Source organism: Meriones unguiculatus, chromosome 17 (assembly GCF_030254825.1).
Source record: "Meriones unguiculatus strain TT.TT164.6M chromosome 17, Bangor_MerUng_6.1, whole genome shotgun sequence".
In the NCBI taxonomy this organism is placed as follows: domain Eukaryota; kingdom Metazoa; phylum Chordata; class Mammalia; order Rodentia; family Muridae; genus Meriones; species Meriones unguiculatus.
The window spans coordinates 59,777,020-59,792,022 of record NC_083364.1 but is presented as its reverse complement, the minus strand read 5'-3'; the positions used below and the strand labels follow the sequence as shown (position 1 = coordinate 59,792,022).

General features: G+C 37.8%; 1 protein-coding gene across 4 annotated transcripts in view; it reads left to right on the top strand.

The window, feature by feature from the left end:
- Positions 1 to 15,003, top strand: part of Col8a1 (collagen type VIII alpha 1 chain) — a 139,083-nt gene that overhangs the window by 81,481 nt on the left and 42,599 nt on the right. For 3 of the 4 annotated variants that reach the window (XM_060370587.1, XM_060370588.1, XM_021651526.2), the window contains exon 2: positions 4,829 to 4,947. The gene's annotated coding sequence lies outside the window, so the exon portion shown is untranslated. Of the gene's footprint in view, positions 1 to 4,828; positions 4,948 to 10,800; positions 10,906 to 15,003 lie in introns of those variants that run through there. The other variant, XM_060370589.1, reaches the window with a different exon arrangement.

The following is a 15,003-nucleotide window of genomic DNA, read 5'->3' as shown; positions in this document are numbered from 1 at the left end:
AGTTAGAAGTCATTGCTGCTGTCTAAGAGGACCAGAAATCAGCACCTAGATTGAGTTCAACACACTTACAACACACTGTTACTCCAGTTCTGGGGTACCCAACATCATCTTTTGGCTCCCATGGGCACATGAACACACATAGTACATCTACATACACTTAGATAATACACAACAAGCAAATACATTTTTAAATAAAAGCGTTATCAGTTAATATATTCTAAAAATATGTCATTGTCTTCAACTACTTTAAGTAGTAGACATAATTATTACAGCCAATTGATTCTTATCTCTTTCATCTTTCATCATAAAATTTTCTTGTCAATGAAAATTCATCTAATATGTGCATGTTGGACCATACATTTTATCATATAATTACTGTAGAGAAGAAAAAGAAGTTTGAGTATTTCTTGCTTAGTACTTTGCCATGTTTCTAGCTTATTCTTCCAAAATAAACTGAAATGTAATGAGTTTTAAATTACCTGTGTAGGCAATACTACCACTCCCATCTTGCAGTGTTTGAGTTCCGAATAATTTGATTTGTTTCACACAGAGAGACTATAACACTCTTTCCAATAGTGTTATGAATGGCAAAGTAAAAATTAAACTCATCTTATGTTACTACTGACAAAGAGCCTTTTAACTAGAAATTAGTTTAAAGGGAATTATTATGGCTTAGAGAGAAGGGGAAATCCCATATATATATATGTATATATATATATATTAAATTATCAATAAAATGTTCAATCTAATACTAAAAATCTAAAAATGGAACTATTGCACTTTAAAACATTTACCTTTGTTTTTTAGGTCTGTGTTTTGAGTGTGGGTCTGTGGCACCTATTCAGAGAGAACTAAATTGAAATGAATGTACAACATGCGTATAGTAGTGATTCTTTAGGACTTTTATTTATCTGGTGTTTCTCCTATGTTCACCACAATCAGAAAGAAAGCATAAATTAGCAGAAGAAGTTATTATGAAAACTACTGCAATCTAATGCAGTGGTTCTCAACCTATGAGTCACAACCTTCGGGGGTTGCATTTCAGATATTTACATTATAATTCATAACAGTATCAAAACTACAGTTAATAAATAGCAATGAAATATGGGTTAGGGTCACCACAACATGAGGAACTGTATTAAAGGGTCATACCATTATGTTGGAAGTTGGTCTGATGTGTGCTACTAGCCTCTAAGATCTGGTTACACCTATCTTTGTTTTGTAAACCTGCCTAAGACATATCTGATTGGTTGATTAAACAGCTTATACCTGGGCAGGGCAGAATGGGGTAAGCATGGCTAAGGTTCCCAGGCTTGGAGAGGACAGAGAGAATCATGGGAGACAGATGGACTGGAAGAGAGGAGGAAGGACACCAAGATGGGTTAGCCTAGAGAAGAAACCACATGGGGCCAGGACAAAGGACTCCAATAATGGAGTGAAAAGGCCCAAATGAAGAATAAATGCAAGTATTTATAAGATTATGGATGGAAGATAGTATGGTTAAGGAGGATGGCATTGGATGGGATTGGGAAATGGAGAGTGAGGTGATTCAGACAGCATAGGTAGGAATATCTGCCCGGCCCAAGGTAAATATAACAGCTGTCTGTGTCTTACTGTTTGTGATAGCAGGTGAAATAATATTGCCATGATAATCTTAGGGCTAATAATAAACATTATATAGCAAAACACTCATTTTTTAATTTACTGCAACAGTATTAGAAAGGTCGGGAACCACTGGTCTAATGCAGTAACCCTTAGTCATTGTGAAGGGAGGGACTGCAGCTAGTGTCTTTCCAGCATGCTATCTTCAATGCCAGCATTGAGGCTTGCCTGATCAGCCAGTGTTGAGAGCTATTGAAGAATGTATGCCAAAAGACATATGTGGTGTTTACCATCTAGTGTCAGAAATCAGCTCCCAGTTTGGAGAGTTATTTCTCATGGAAGCAGCCATATATGGCAGGACCTCACCTTATCTGCCTGCTTTTGCCAGTCTTATGAAAAGAGTCATAATGGACATATGAAAAGGACTGGAAAAGTCAAACATTTATGTCCTTTTACTGTCAATGAACTTTATTACCAGAGGTACTTTAAGATCTTGTGGCTTTATGAGAAGAGACGATGCCCAAACCATTCAGATCTGAGTATTTATGACTCAATACCCACAAGTGGGATGAAATTCATACTGATAATAGATGCACCCTTCAGTTCTGAGCAAAAATTGCACAGGTTCCAAAGGCAAGTGGTATGTCAGGCTGGACGTGTACTTTGAGAACATTATAATTCTAAACATACTAAGTGAAAATATCCATTTTATATTGAATACCAACTACAGAGAACTCTCAGAACCATAGTTTCTGATGCAGCCACTTGTTACAGGCAGGTCAATTAATTCAAATAAATTAAAAACAAAGAGAAGGGAGCTGGAGAGATGGCTCAGAGGTTAAGAACACTGGCTGTTCTACCTGAAGGTACTGAGTTCAATTCCCAGAAACCACATGGTGGCTCATAGCCATCTATAGTGAGTTCTGGTGCCCTCCTCTGGTGAGCAGGCACACATGCAGGCTGAATGTTATATAAATAAATAAATAAATCTTAAAAAAAAAACTTTAAAAAAAACAAAGAGAGAAAATTATGGAGTTTCTTAGTCACACTAACCACATTCTTAAGAGCTGGACAGACACGTGTAACAAGTGGATACCATATTAGAAAGCATAAAATATGAAATAACCATTTATTTCAGAAAGCATTAGAGAGCATTATTCTAGAATACGCCACTTACTGCAAGAACTTCAAACTGGATACCCAGCTCTGCGCTCATTTCCTAGTCAACAAAAGCCAGATTTCCAATCCTGTTGCTCTAAATTCTGAAGTTGTTTCTGTTTAAATATTTTTTAAACAACAAATAGTTATCTCCTGGGCATGTCTCTGTGAAACACAACAAAACAAATGACAGTATCTTTTAGTAAAAGCAGTGAAAGTCTGAAATCTCACATGGTTTTTGAAGTGGCTAACTGAGGAAAATGTGTGAAGCCTGGATATCTGCTTGAGTTGTGTCAAAATTGCAAGACAAAATAAACAAATGACATCCTGCTACCCCCTACTTGATAAGTAACTAAGAACAACTTCTAATTCGATGTGTATGCAATTGAGATGGGAATGTAGCATTCAGAAGTTGACTTTTCTTAAAGGAAACTATGCTTCCTGAGGCATTACTTCCTTACAAATTGCTTCCTCTATAACAACTGCACGAGTCCTTTCTAGACTATCTTTTATCTATGTCAGTGAGGAATTAATGGACATTTGATACATGACGAGGAGAACAAAAAAAGAACAAATGATAGATGGTCTATTTGGATGTATGCATATGTGTTAGCTTTGTGTAACTGTAACCAGTACTTTGAAAGAGGAGAAATGTTTCTGGCTTATGATTTCAGAGTGTGGGGCTCTGCTGGATAAAGTTGAAGTCGGTCATCTCTGGAGAGCCATTTATTTGCACTCGGTCTATGATGATGGACTCCCTTTTCTCAGTGGGGTTTTAAAAAGGGGAGCCTGATCTGGATGATTCCAGGTCTTGTAAGGAGCCCTCAGGGTGGATAACAGGCCAGACTCTTTCCTGATAAGGAAACTACTCTAGTAAGCATAGGATTTCCTAGAAATGTTCCACCCTGCTAAGGATCTTAGTCTAGCAGTGACCTTCAATTGTACTTGGAGATCTCCAACCCACCCCATAGGATAGTTAAGTACAGTATTTTCCTTCTTGTGATAGAACCAGAAAATATCCCTGACCCCTTGATCCCATCAATCAAACATATCCACCCTCGAAATCCTTCCCTCTTCCCAGGGTTTATATTGCCCTTGATTTCACATGAATAAACATTCACACTTTCTCACTTCAAGACTTTCTGAGCTTCTTCATTTATCCTCCCCGGGGCAGCATCTCCTCTCCGACCCACTGGTCCTGGGCCTTGGCTGCAAGCTGACCAGGCATGGGCCTTGGCCCGCATCTCTGCCGTGCTCAGCACTGCAGCTTGACCAAGAGCTGTAACACCTTGGTGTTGCCATAGCTTTGGACTGCCTGAGTTTCCGTTGCCACCGGCGATCTTATGCTAACAGAGCTAAACTGCAACACTGTGGAAAACCTTTTTTGACACCCTGGCTTAACGCACTAGGGCCTCACCCTAAGGCACTCTAGCTGCCCCTGAGAGAAACAGAACACCCATTCTCAGTCTGGAAGCTGAATTCCAGGATGCCAGCCAAGATCCAGACCCCTCCACCCCTAGCACCCTCACCCCACCCCTTGCTAAACAGAGAACAACATCAAAGATGTCAGGTCATGAGCTCTTGACTCTTGTTTCAAGTCTATAATAGTACATTATTGGTTAGGGTTAGTGGAAGTGGAGGCTTGTTCTCCTTATGATAACCAAAAACCAAAACAGAGACATCAGGGTCCCAGTGACCTAGCTTCCTCCCAGTAGGCCCCACCTCTTAAATGTTCCACCATCTCCCAGTGACAGCATTGGCTAAAGAGGCATTTAACATATGGGCCTATAGAGAGATTCCAAATCTAAACTATAGTAATATAACCTATAAAAACAAACATATACTTGTTTAAATCAAAAGCAAAACATGTCATCTCTCTTCCCCCTCTCCTTATTAAAATAAAATAAGCTCTATTGTAGGATAAATGTATACCAAAATCTTGAATTTGTTTATAATTCCTACTATACAATTCCTCCTATAATACAGAAAAAAAAATACAGATTGATAATAATTCTTTTCCTTATTTTCTATACAATTGAATAAAAACATTTTCATCTTTCCACTTCAGAAGCTGTTCCGGAAATAAAGTAAATCCTGAGAAGAGACAGGACCCAGCTCCAAAGGTATTACAAGAAGAGTCAAACAAGGACTTTGGTCCTCGATTCTACAGGCCAGCCAAGCCTAAATGTAAGTTTGAAGAGGGAGGGACAGAGGGAAGGAGGGAAGGAGGGAGGGTACTAGCCCTGGGGTGGCCCACAAATGAAGCAGGTGCTAGTTGCCGTGTCATGCATAGACAGTTAGGTAGATAGGTACCCAGCCTTTCTTCAAGTGCACTTGTCCTGACTCCGATGTTATCTACTCTGCTGAAAAAGGCTTGAGACTATCACTAATATTGAGTTTTAAAAAATAAACTTACACTGAACTACAGAGTGGGAGCATAACTGATTTTTAAGTCTGTGCATGTTGAAAGAGAGTCTTAGATAATCATTTCCATAGGACCTGAGTAGGTATCCAAGTGTCTGCCAGATGCTAACAGCTAGATTGTACAGGGAAAAATTGCTAACTTAAGCTCCTTTTCATGATTCAGCAAAGGATCTTAAGTAATAAAAGATCTGGAGATTTGTAAAATAAATAATTCCAGTGCAAATGGGAAAATTAAAATAATCTTATCATCTCTCAGACATGTCTATATGTGTTTTTCTACCATTATCATATTTCTCTTAATTGAGCCCATTTTTTCCAGCTGATATTTTATAGTTTGAAATTATGAGCTATAATGAAGAAATTATTCATTTCAGATGACTGAAGTGATACATACTGAATTTTCCCAAAGATAAGCTAGGATGTTTGAAACATAGCATGATATAACAAATACGGTTTCATTCACATGTGACACTCGATATGTCCACAGTGAAAAGTAATCAGAGCATGCCAGAATTTCTTTTATTCTTTAATTGATGTCTCGGTAGGAGTAATAAAAATGTAAAGTACATCATTAACTTTTGAACTTTGATGGAAAGAAAAAGTCCGCAACATACCATCCACTTCTGCCTCGTAGACATTATCTCATAGTACCCACGCCACCCTATGGTTATTACTGTTGCCTGGTTTGAAGTGTGACTTTTGGACACATGGCCTGAGAGTTCCTAATACATAGCAGCACAATGGCTTCTTACAGTGTAATTTCATTTTGTAATTGAAAGACTGATTTGTTAAGAATCTTCAGGGTGTGTGTGTGTGTGTGTGTGTGTGTGTGTGTGTGTGTGTGTGTTCCTGTGCTGGAGATACACTTAAACAAAAGGACACATATAGCCCAGCATCCGGCCACATGAGCATGTTCTGTTTCAAGTGGATCCATTCGGGGCACCTGGAGGAATGCAAATACTTAAGTGAGTTTACTAAGATATTATATGTTTAATTTAGAAACTGCCAACTATTTGGACTGAGTTTCCATCAAAGCCAGATGTTCTCCAAATAAAATATTTATAATGCAAAGCCACTGAAGAAAATATACATGTTTAAGCAGCCGATTATAGGATTCAAGTGATGGAGGATGTTAAAGAAACTCATGAGGAAAGGCATGGCATGGCTTGGGTCCACTCTTGGGGAAGGCTGTGAACTAGATCCAGAGGCACTCTTCGGTTGTTACAGCACACTCAGCTTCTGGATTTCTTGTAACAAAATCTTGCTGCCAAGGACACTGATGGGCTCACCCAGTAAAAAATTACAATAATAATGTTCAACTAAATCATAAAAAATGCAGAAGGTGATTATTACAGGGCAAATGAGGGGAACTGCTTGTAAAGTTGTGGTAGAAAGATCAAAAAATGCATTTTATTGGATTTTTAAAAAATTAAGTTCTTTGTTTTTAAACTAAGGTGAAGAAGCAATAAAATGTAAAGGTGACTCAATAAACTATTTCATTCAATAGTCAAGAGTAGGGATTCGGCAAGTCAAAATAAAAATTACCGTTATTCAATATGGCCAATTCAGGCAAGCCTGACGCTGTAATAGAAAGTTTTCTAATGAACATAAGCATGTGAAGGTCATTTTAAGAAATTTTGATCAAAAGAAGAACAAGGAACTTTTGCATATATCTTTTTTTTTTTGTCACAATGAATTGGGTCTATGCCTACTTTCACATAGAATCAAAACTCTGAAGTGTTTTTAAATGCCTTTTTAAGTTCTGCAAAGATGTTTGCATGACATAATACAGAAAATGGCCAAAACAACAAATATAAACAGGATTACAGGCATACAATTAGAGAAAGAGAAAGAGGTCATGATATACCTTTGTGCTTTCCAAAATTACACAAGGGAGACTCCTAAATTATTTTTAATTAAATAGAGCTTCTTTTTTAATCAGTTTTTACCATTCAAAGCACAGATTAACCTACACACTGTACCGCAAACATCTGGGTACACATATCCATACTTTCTTCAAGTGAAATAGCATATCTGCCAGTGACAAAAATGATGGAGACAACCTTCTTTTGACCATTAAATATCAAGCATGCCTCACACACAGTAAGCACCAAATAATATTGCTGCACCCACCATTTCCCAGTTTCTGTTTATCATGAATGTGTTTCTTGGAGTCACGCTATAAGTGGTGGTGACTCTCACATAAGAATTAATGAAGCACATCTGGAACCAAAAATATCTATGGAAAACTTGCTGCATTGTTCCGTATCTGTTTTATTAGTCAGGTCCAGTACAGAAGGACTTTCTTGTGGTTATGCTGTTTTGGAGATAAAGAGAGTTGAGAGACTACCATTTAGTTCCAGAGTTGTTTGAAACTTTGAAGAACACGTGGTTTTAAGTTATATGACAGGAGTAAAGTCCAGTCTTTGAATGCCACAATGCTAAGTACATAAGTATATAAATAACCTTATATATACTTCAACTGAAAAACATTATGCAAGTAACTGTTCAATATGGAATTTACTTCTTAATGCCACTATCCTCTTTCCTCAATCTTTTAAATAGAAAGATTGGGGGGGGGGGAGAACCACCATTTTTAAATGAGTTTGGTATGAACAGCCGTTAGCTGAAGCAGATGGCTGGAAGTCTGAGGCCCCAGATACTTTCTCTACCAATTTGGAATGTGGCCTTGGGCAAGTCATGAGAGCAAAATCTACCATAAAAGAAGTAATAATGTCTTACATGTGCATGGCATTTTATGGTTTAACAGCACACTTTCACATACGATATCTTATTTAATCTCACCCTCAGCCTCCTGAGAGGAATATAGTAGTCATATAAAATTTTCTATTTTGAAGGATAGGGGTCTGAGACCCAGAGAAGCTATCTCACTTCTTCACAATCATATCAGTAGCAAATGTCGGAGCCAGAAAAAGAGAGTTTTAGACATGGTTCTGATCTCTGTCCTCCCTCTATATCATATTGCCGCTCTCTGACGTTTTCCAGTGTGACACACTTAGATGAGCAACACTGTCTAATGTGGTAGTCACAAACCACATACAGCTACTGAGCCCTTGAAATGTGCTTCATCCTCACTTAGGGATGCTTTTAGTAGGAGATACATGCATTCTTAATGCATACGAATGCAAGTTAAAATTGTATTTGCAATATCCTGAGTTCAATGAGATAGCAGTTCAGGTAGTGATTAATGTGTTACTACATGTAATTCAGTATGAGCGAGTTTACCTGTCTCTTCACCTTTTTTGGTACAGCTACCAGGAAATATAGCTGCATACACGACTCTCATGCTCCTGCGGGGTTGTGCTGAGCAGGAGAATTCCAGTGCTCAGTGGTGTGGTTTCATATTACTGGGATTTGATATGCACCTGCCTTGATGTGACAAAATCCACAAGATGCCATCAGAGCATAATGTAGATTAATGTCAGTGGTCTACTTGTACTTGTTTATCTTCTAGATCCGGTGGAAAGGTAGGGCTTCATTCTCTGATGCTTCTGTATGTTTATTTACTAAAAGGGTTAATTGTATACTTGCTTAATTCGTGCAAGGCTTAAAAGCTAAAATTTTCATTTTATTTTGAATAAAATTATTATTTTTCATTGGAAAATAATAAATTATATTTATAGCTCTGTATCACTGTTTATTTTAAAGTATGCTCTCCCATAAAAATCATGAGTGAAATAGATAACTGACTGTTACACTAATATTGCCAATACGGAAGAATAATTATATATGAACTTTTTATCTGGTAAATTTTATCCTGTTTCTCATAGCCTCAAAGTATCAGTGCTTTTGAAAAATCTGATTGAAAAAAATGCAGACGTAGCACAAGTGTAAAGTTCAAAGCTGTAATGTGTGTGTAAAGCAGAAATGGCCTCGGTCATTCTCAGAAAGCACAAACAGCCTTGTGTGAGCCGTGCCTGTCCCACCTGCAAACAAGCAGGCCAGGACAGCCACTTCTATTGTAGTCTGTTCAGAAATTGTCTTTGTGTTAGCCAGGAGGATACGGAAAAGGTCATGTGGAAATAAATCATGTAAATGCAACTTTAAGCTAGATAGGGTCTTACTGCACCTCAAAAATGAAATACAGAACTATTATAAGGATCCCACATAAAATCAGAGACCTAGTTGGTCTGATAAATTCTTTTATTAATACAACACTAAAATTTTGCTACAATGAAAATTCAGACAAGAGTTGTCTGTGTCATTTATTTATTATCTCATGAATACAGAGATCCTCCGACCTGAAAGGGTCTCCTAGATTATTTTATCCAGTATAGATATTTTATGGATCAAAACCAACATTATAGAAAAAAAATCATTTTCTCAGGAAAAATTTAAATAGCTAAAAAAGACCCTAAATAATCCTTGAGCATCTGCACTTACTGGGGAGGGCCATCCAGGCAGTATTTTGAGTCCTGCCAAAACTTTCATTACAATTTAAATTTCCACTTTAGTAGTTAGCACTTCTGACCACTGAAGATAAGATGCAAATGTTAAAATCACTGTGAAAAATCACATTCATAGTCAGTGCTTATAAAATAGAAACAAAAGTGTAATAAAGCAGGATTTCAGACCAGCTACTCACGCATGACTCAGCTTCCTCTCGTTAGTGACTCAGGTCATTGAAATGAACTCTCTTTGCCACTTTCCCCTCACAATTCGTCTATTATCAGAATAACCTGGCTACTTCCAACATTCCAAAGAAATGAAGAATAACCGGACACTTTGTTCTTTGGTTGAAAAAGAAAAGAAAGAAAAAGAAAAACCTTCCAATTTTATAATTTATGAAAAATATGCTTGTGATAAGATTACCTAATGGTAATCCTGGAAATATATATATATACAAGTAACACTTTACAGACTGAGAAGGTAGTATTTATGTACTTAGGAATATATGTATACATATTATGCGTGTATATATGCAATAAGAATGATTTTTTAAACAATGATTTATAAAGGAACATAAATTTGAAAGAGAGCAAAGAGGGTTTGGAGGGAGAGAGGGGAAGGAAAAAATGTAATTATAATCTCAAAAATGTTTAAATAATTTTTTAAGAGACAAAAAAGGCTGATGGTAGTCATCTTTGTGTAAGACTCTTGCTCCAAATAGAAGACCCATTCCAACTTTCTCAGACCTACTAGCACATCCTTACTAAAACTCAGAATCATCACCAACTTCTAGTCTTAATGCTAACATTGGCCTAGGGTTCTTACTGAATGGTCCAAGAAGAGCTTTTTAAAGTGCTGTTACTAATGATGGTATTCTTTTTCATTTTAATTTAGTGTAAAGCACATTATTTACTGGTGTTTAGCATCTAGCTAGTAAAAGTTGCTGACCTGTAACAGATAGTAATTGTAAGTAGCCATGGAGCTGAAGGAGAGGGAACTGTACTTGCTTGGAGAGGTCTTATTTGCATAAGATAAAACTAGTGCTAACGCATGCATTTTACTTTGGTAAAAAAAAAAAATCAAAATCAGGGGGGAAATATTATATATATTAAGAATATTTTCGTCTTTCTCTATCATGTATCCTTCACATTACAGAGAATGAGGAAGTAAATAATGAGTCTCTTTTTAAAATATACTGTCTCTCTAAGAAAAAGAAACGCTGACTTCCAAGGAAAATATTGCACTGTATGCATGTCCATTGTCATCTGTAACGCGAGGCTGAGAGTAGACGTGTACAAAGGTGTTTAAGAAGTAAGTCCGTTGATAATAGTTATAAAACGCTCAGCCCTGTGTTGACATTAACACATAGCTAACATTCCGTGAGTGTCAGCTATGCTTCACAGATGTGGTACTGCTGTCTATATTGTACAGACTACATCCCTGCCTTTGGACAAACTCTGCTATTCCCCAGTTCATGACTCTTTGGCCGTCCACATGCTGATGCTGTGTCCTAAACGCCTTTCCTCTACTTCATCCTGGGAGCATCTACCACTACCTAAAGTTTAGCTCTGAAGTCGTCTCCCCCATGCTTCTCTTCTCTGGCCCCCAGAGGCAGTCATCTGTTTTCCAAGGCTCTCTGCGTGTAAATTTTTTTACATATGCATGTCTTTTTTTTTTATTCCCCCCTTATTCCACCACACACAGGCATCACACTCAAGAAGATGCTCTATAAAGCCTGTCACACACACACACACACACACACACACACACACACACACCCCACACACAGAAATTTGAATTGAAATGAGTAAAGAAACTCTTCTGTAAGTAAATAGATACGTGAGTTTTGCAGTTAGGATAAAATGTGAAATTGACAGCCTCAGTCTGGAGGAAGAGGGTGATAAAATAAGCTGTTGAGAATGCTAAGATATTCAACTTTTCAGAGAGTCTGGCTCTACACGTGCAATCTGGGTATTACCATCATTTTTGGCCCATATTTTTACTTTTCCAGTGGGTCACTTAATTTGGCAACAGTATCATTTTAGGCTAAATTAAAGCGGGGTACCACTGTTCTCTGAAGAACCTTCCAGTGCCAACATTTATATTATTTGAAACATTGTTATCTCGGTGGTCTCAAACTTGAGCAGGTAAAAGGAATCGCCTGAGAAAAAAAAAAACACTGGCTTTCTGATTGTCAGACCGAGAGGGCCAAGAATTCGCATTTTGAGTAAGTAACCAGGTGCTATACTGAGACTACCAGCAGGGGGATACACCTGAAGATCTTCTTAGCCCTGGATTTTGACTCCCACGTGCTCTAAAACACTCCTGATGAGCATAGTCACCTTACAATCTTGGCAAGTGAACCCGGGCTTAACACAGCTGCCTTTAAAATGACTAACACCCATAAAGGAACCCCGAGAACTCCTACGGAAGGCAAGCTTTGCTGACTGCAGTTTTGTTTAAGGCTCGTGGAGTTGAAAAGGAACAGCCCGAGTCTAGGGTTACGGGGTCCAGGAAACGCTTGTCAAGGTCAGAGCCATTGAGGTTAACCATGTGCTGCTAGTTTTATGACTCACAGTTGCCATCTAGTGACCCCTTTGAATTACTACATTGGTAGATGACATAAAATGACGCTCTCATTTGGAAATTGCTTCTTTCTTCTTTCCTTTCGTTATTCATTCTTTTGACAAAAGCATGATCAAGATGAGCAGCTCTAAAAATAAACTTTAATATGTTCTGATCATATCTGCATTTTACCACAGTACTGAAAAATAAATATATGCCTAGTATTTACTATGTGTTAAGATCCTCCGTGCTTTATATATACTCAATTAATAGCAACTCAATGAGATACAGTTCTTTTCTCCATTGTAGAGAAAAGAGACAACTACTAATGTACAAAACATTTACGAGATTTATCTAGGGATGTCTATCTAGCGAAATGGAAGAGCTAAGACTGACCCAAGACAGTTACTGGGAAATACACTAGGCAACCGCTCATATCAGCAACATACAGAACCAATGTAAGTGTCCACTATTAAATGGGGAGAGAAAATATGGCATGATTACATATTGGAATACCATTAAGGAAATCCTGTCATTGTGACAACTTGGATGAACTCAGAAGATATCATGTTAAGTGAACTGATCCAGTGAAGAAGAAGAAGAAGAAGAAGAAGAAGAAGAAGAAGAAGAAGAAGAAGAAGAAGAAGAGGATCCCTCAAGATCTACTTCATTGTTGAAGCTAAAAAGATGATCTCGCAGAAACAGAGAGAATGGTGTTTCCCAGGAGCTTGTGCACTGAGGGAGAAAGCTTATGAAGATGTCAGTCAAAGGTTCCAAGGTGACTATTAGGAGGAATTAATTTGAGAACCCTACAGGAGAACAGGGTGATACATGTTGTGATGTGATGTGATGTTATCAAGCACACACACAAAAAAAAAACTGTGTGAAGTAATGGATATATGAATTAGATAGATTCAACTATTTTGCGATTCAAAATGTATTGTACATGATGAGTACATATAAATTTTGTGCAATATTTTATATTAGTTCATTCATTGATTTGAAAAAAATAACATGGTTGCTGAAACAAATGGTATAAACAGTTGCCACCTCCCAGATGTAGGTGAGCGAGGGTGATGTGTTCTGAGTTTTCTCAATGAAATCAGCTCATGTGTAATAACAAAAAAAAAAAAACATTCCTACCAACAGGAACCCAAACTGATATAATAAAAGGAGCACTGAGATAGAATCAGACCAGTGGCTTTTTTGTGGAAACCTGGGTCTTAAATTTCTAGGCCGTTGCATTATTGTTTCTTAGTTTCAAAAATTTGGGACAGTATTGTCATACCACCAAGGCATGGTTGACAAGAGCAAAAGTAGTTTAGCAGCACAAGGAGTTAGCCAAAAATCACCATTTAGACAGATAGGGACCAAAACTGTGTAAACAGGTTAAAGACGGGTTTAGGAATAATTTTGTTCATCAACAGAGAACACTGAAGGGCCAACAAAGTGTTCAGAAATATGGTTCCTTCAGCAGCCTTCCATTGTACAGAAATACGGTAACTTCAGCAGCCTTCTTGTCTCAATCAAGACTCCTTTCAGGCAGCTTGTTTCCAGGATGGCTACTAATTACCTCTAAGCGTTGTTACAGAGGGGGAGGAAACAATGTTCTAGTGGCTGTATAAAAATGGAGTTCTATCTATACTGTTGCTGCGTTCTGGTGCCTTCAACTGTACGTGGCATTAATATGCTCCTCAACAAGCTCATTGCAGGATACAGCTCAGTGATGGTGAGCATCACAGACCTTTACCTTGGGTTCTACAGGTTTGCAGGTTCATTTATCTGATCTACATTCCTTACCCATTTTTGCACTTTGAGGTGCCACTGTCAACCAAAAGCGTGGTGTGTGTGTCTCTGTGTGTGTGTGTGTTTATGAATAACTGTCAGGCTGAAGTTGGCTTCTTTTGATCACTTATGCTTTCATGTTCTATGTCTCTATGATTCTAAATTGCCTTACTCACTTGAGGCCTTTCTTGCCATCAGCTCATGGTCAGTGCTAGTGCTCAGGGCTATCACATAGTCATGGGTAGAAACTGTAAAGAGAAAAAAAAATGAGACATGAAAAAAGAATTGGATGAGATACTTATGTTCCCAGGCCAAGCCCCTTTCAGGGAAGTATTTGATAGAAAAACAGAAGTCTCACACCTCTAAAGCATAGAAACTGATCTGGATTTTAAAGTCCACTTTCTTACAACCTCAGGAATCTGTATGTGTCTCTTCTTATAGCCAGTGAGATCCTTGAATCTAAGACTTTTAAAATGCCTACGAGTCATTCTAGAGTGAGAAAATGAACAGATACGTTTAAAGGTTAAAAAGCTAAGGAGGAGTAATAAAACAAAACTTGCTCATCTCCCCTTCTGAGGATATTATGGTTTAAAAAATAAAGGGTGTAAGAAGAAATTTTAGTTAGCCAGGTATACTTATGAGAAGAATGTCTTCCGGGATACAGGATCCTTTGACAAGCACTGGTTAGCACTTTACACCTAAAGGGTGAAAACCTCTTTTGTTCTTTGACATGTTTTAAAAGGGCACTGAAGAGCATCAGACGGATAGCCAAGAGCTGGATGATACAAAACCACAGCCCCCCTAGTCAGATCATGAAACAATGAAGTTAGGCCTGAGGGTTTGGAGGAGGTCATTGTGAAATGTAACTCCATAATATACAATGGCTCTATAAACTAAATCAAGTTCAATGGAAGTGTTGTGAGGTGTTTCTTTCACTTGAGATAGTTGTTTATTCTTGGTGCCATGGAAAGAACTAGATCAAAAGGAGTTTGAGATACGCTATTCCTTAGTAGTGAGGGTTTCAAGAATCAGCTACAGCAAGTTTGCACAAAACGTATA